This window comes from Convolutriloba macropyga, chromosome 10 (assembly GCF_964194025.1).
Source record: "Convolutriloba macropyga chromosome 10, txConMacr16.3, whole genome shotgun sequence".
Taxonomy (NCBI): domain Eukaryota; kingdom Metazoa; phylum Xenacoelomorpha; order Acoela; family Convolutidae; genus Convolutriloba; species Convolutriloba macropyga.
Genome location: NC_134477.1, coordinates 39,384,746 through 39,389,761, shown reverse-complemented (window position 1 = coordinate 39,389,761; position 5,016 = coordinate 39,384,746).

The window sequence follows — 5,016 nt, the reverse complement described above, 5'->3', positions numbered from 1 at the left end:
GCGTGACCAAAATCACTACTCCAATTTGACTTCAAAAATCATGAAAATGTGTGAACAGATCTTAGAAAAAAAAAGACAGCGCCCCAATACAATTAAAATTCTTTGAATTGTAAAAATCATGAAAATGTGTGAACAGATCTTAAAAAAAAGACAGCGCCCCAATACAATTGAAATTCTTTGAATTGTAATAAAAATTCACATACTTTTTGCTAACGTTCCCATAGATAGACCTATATATAGAGTTCAAAAAAAAATAAACATCAAAAAAGGTAAAATATTTTTGTTTTAGTATTGGACTTCTACATTTCATGAGGTTTCCAATGATACTACTCTTATTTTTTCTTATAGTGTCTGGTAAAATAGTTCCCCGTACAATGGTGTCTGAATATTTATACTTACAGAAGATCCAATATTTTAGCATTTCATAGATCATTTCAATAAAGTAAGCTTCATTTCAAATCGATCTCTTAACGTTAATTTCAGAATTAAAAGTTTTCAGGTTTACCTTTCAAAATTCATCATTTTTTTCGAATTCAAATTGACTATCTCAAGCTGTGAAAATCACAATCAGCTGAACGTATTCTTCAAAAAATATCTGCGCTACGTATCCTCTTGAATCAATTTGATCGATTCAGTTTTCTATCCAATGCAATATCAAATGAGGAGACAGTTTTTTCTTGAATATTATGGACAAAATTTACCTTTTTGCATTACTCCTTCATATTTTTGATTTCACATTTTTGACTACAAATTTTTAAAAAATTTTTACGAAATCTTTCCGCTAGCAAATTTTGCATTTAAAGTCGACATTTGACACTTTTAATTTTATGTTCTTTTTTCATCTTGTTACTGCACTGCGTATAATGTGACGTAAATTTTTCATTGTAAGTTTTGTTAGCCCTTAAGTTTAATATGAAAATTATGTGTTTGGATACTAAATAGACTTGTAACATTAACCCGTAAGATTACTCGAAAAGCTTGAAATAAAACAAACAATGCTTTGTTTCCTCTTTTTCCCTATGCGCAGTCTTAATAACTTCTGCTGTTGTTATGAAAACTATTTTTGCTGTTCCAACTCAGATAAAACTTTTGTCCTATTGAATTAATTTCCCCCATAAATTCCTAGTTGAGAAATAGACTCTAGGAGTGAATTCCTAAAAATTCAACGGAAGGAAGTTTGTAGCTAAATTTATGCGCAGGGAATAGAAGCCGAGACAAATTAGTGTCTTAGGTCGATCAAATGTTGTTTTTGACGGGGTAAAATAACTTGGTATACATTTTCAAAAGAATACAGAGCTCTCACTATTTTCTTTATACTCATTCAAGTTTTTTTTAATAAGGAAAATTAAAATATTTGCTAAGGTATTCTTTATCATTGGGTAGACGTCAATGCTCACAAACATCACCAACTAGTTAACAAACATGGCCTCTTTAATTGAGTAAACAAAAATTTAGTTTGCGGGAGATCAATCATTCAATTATAGTAACCCGCCTACTCTTTGCTAAGGCCAACCCAACCCTATGTTAAAGAACCTTTAGTTCTCAGCATCCAAAATAAATAAGTTTTAATGTTGTTTGCGTTTTTTTTTTCGGCAGTGCTATATAAAATTTTCTTAGAATTCCATATTATATCAGATATGTGTTTTTATTTTGGATGCTGAGAACTAAAGGCAAGGTTTCTTTTAAAATCTTAGATAAGGTAAGGTTTTTTTAACTAAGGTAAGGTTTCTTTAAAAGTCTTAGATTTTCCATATATTGAACCAAAAGCTACGTGCAGCATAATTTCTGCTTTTTAAATATGATATTTGCTCCATGCACATAATTTGCGCTAATGCGTGGCCACAAGTGCGAAATTTGGAAATTTAAGGAAGGATTTCGTTTCATATTCTCTAATCAAACATAGAAAATGGCGTTGTTCTTTTATTATTTTCTAAGTTGCTACGCCAAGAGATGTCGGGTATTGACGCGCAAAAAAAAAAACACGTCAATTTCAAATCAAGTTCCAGTGCACACTATGGATACAAACGTTACCTAAACGAAAACCAGTTTCGAAGCCAAAAATTGAGCGAAAGACTGCCAACTTTCATGAAAAAAATTAAAAAGATAAAGAACAATGTTTTAAAAGTCACAAAGTCTCATTGGTGCAGGTTGGCGTGACTCATATTACTTTTTTTTGCCACAACACTTTTTGCACAGGTACACATATAAATTCTTAAAAATGTGGCGTTTTTTACAAATGAGGCGGTTGAAGAAAAAAATTAGGTTTGTTTTTTTTCAAGATGGTTTATCAAATGCTCAAGAAGTTTCAGTAGTTTTGGAAGATTTTACTGATCAAACTAGAGTTTGCACCTCTAGTGACAAAATTCCTTGCGTTTGTCGAAAAAATGGAACAATTTTTCTAAATAAAAACACATAAACTTTGAGTTTAGGCCAGCTCTCACTTGTGTTTTGAGGTGTATTACAATTATATGGACGGAAATGCTTGTTTGATATTCAAATAATATGAAATATTGTCAGACAACGCTGTCAAATATTTGGAGAATTTGGACAATTACAAAAAATGCATTGTCAGCGCCATATTTTTTACAAAGATAAAGCTCCTGTGCTTAAATTAAAGATTATCGACTTTTTATTCTAAGAAAAAGAGTAGAAGGTACTAGAATGGCCGGCATTCAAACCAGATCTGAAGCATCAATTTCGAAAACAGGCACTGTTTTGAGGTAATTTAGAAGAAGAAGTGCTACAAATTGGGAGTCAGATGGACACAGATAACGCTAGAAACCTGGATAAAAACCATACAAAGCGTTTGTTAGACTTTAGAGAGCGTTATTAGGTGACAAAATGGAATTCAAATTTTTTTTGGTTTGATCATTATAGTGCCTTTTAAAACTTCAGTTTTTTGTAGTTGTCGATACCACAGTCTATTCAATCATTTAAAAAAGATAGCAAGAAGATTAAGCATAGAATTAAAGTAGTTGTCTCTTGGAATATGACAGCTTGTTTTCGATTTTGTTAATCAATGCATGATCGGGTGTACATGGTGATGCATACCATAACATAATGAAAATGAATTTTTTGGGACCAGGTAAATTTGAGGTTTTGTGTAAAGTTGAGGGAAAGTTTTCAATACTTAGATTTGGTCACAGCATTTTCATAATGCAATTTTGGTCAGCAAAATTATTTTCATGTGTCAAGATCTTTTTTAAGGGATTTTAAAAATCTTCGCCCTTTCGAGGCGTGAATTGTGATGCCACTGACTTCAAAACCACTAATTTTCAAACCTGATTTTTGTCACATCACTGCTTCATCTTGACCCGTTACTTCTCTGTACAATGAAAACTTTATTTTCGACATTTCCCCCGCGGAAAATTAACCGGAATGAAGAAAAAGAAAGATAAATTTTATAGGCGTTCAAAAACATTTCTATCCGTTGGCAGGTAGTTATTGGGGTGTCAGGACAATTTACCCAATTCCATTTTACCCAATGCCATTATACCCAATGCCATTTTACCCAATGCCAACTTACCCAATTTACCCCATTTCTAAATTAACCAGAACGACTATTTAGCCGACTATAAAATAAATGGCCCGTGGGACTTGATATGAAACTATCACAACCGAACATGGGATTAGCCGATTATATAACTAAATGGCTTGTGGGACTTGATAAGAAACTATCACAACCGAACATAGGATTATATTGTCCACAAATATTTTATGTCCTCCTTCTAATAGCGACTGCTAATTTGTATTCGGATAATTGAACGAAAAGATCAAAGAGCATTGGGTAAGTTGGTATTGGGTAAAATGGCATTGGGTAAAATGGCATTGGGTAAAATGGCATGGGGTAAAATGGCACGTTGGGTAAATTGGCGTAGGGTAAAATGGCATTGGGTAAAATGGAATTGGGTAAATTGTCATGTAACCAGTTATTGGTACATTTAAGACGCGAGTAAATTAAATCGAATCGGGAAGCGATTCCAGTTTTGTAATCTTAATACACGGACAAGAGCGTTTCGAAACAGATTTAGCTTACGCTTTTATCTTTGCCGCCTTTGAGCATTTATTAAGGGAAATAATAATTTGCCCGTAAGAAATATGAAAGGAAAATGCAACCGATAGGGGGGGGGGGGGGGGGGTAAAGGCAATTAAGAGATAACTAAAAACCATTCGCTTAAGTACCCGATATCTTTTAGAATCCGACATAAAGGTGCTAATATGTACATAGCAACGGAATTTAATGAATACTCGTTTTTTTAATGTGCAATTTTAAGATGGCACAGCTCCAAGTGTTTGTTAGTCAGCATTACGATATGGGGGAACATGTTAGTGGTATTTTCTATTATTGATATTAGCGGAGTTTTCATTATTCTTCAGAACTGTAAACAAGTCATTTCCAACTAGTCAGAACCCCAATGGAACAATTAATTCTGCGCCTATGTGCATGTGCCAAGCATCAAGCTAGCTATTTTCACCTATTACAAAATTACTATTTTCTCGCACAAAATTACGGGCCATTTTTGCTTGTAAACTTGCCCACGCAGTCCGAAATCATTAATCGTTTACTTGCACGAAGTCTTCGTATACTCGTTCAAAAGTCCGTATGAAGTTATCAATAACATCAAAACGAACTTAAGTCCAGATGTTGACTAGTTCACGTTTATAAAGCAGCGTTAGAGAATATTTGAAAATTATTATCAAAGAAAGAGCTGATTTATATTTATTTAAAAAATTATAATAAATTTAATCGGATTTTTCAGCAAAATCCGTTTAACAATCTTAATAAAAGCAAGTCAACATGAAAGCCAAAAGTTCTTTATATGAAATCCATCAAAATTAACACAAAATTAACCCTTGCAATCAAAGCTACTTAACGTGGTTGGTCGATTGGCCTGCATATAACTTAAACGACACGCTTTTTAGCCGACACAAGCAAAGGTCACTATACTCGGAAACCACAGTTAATAATAATTACCCGCGCACTGAGTGGGTAAAGCAGAGTCCCTTAGTTATAAA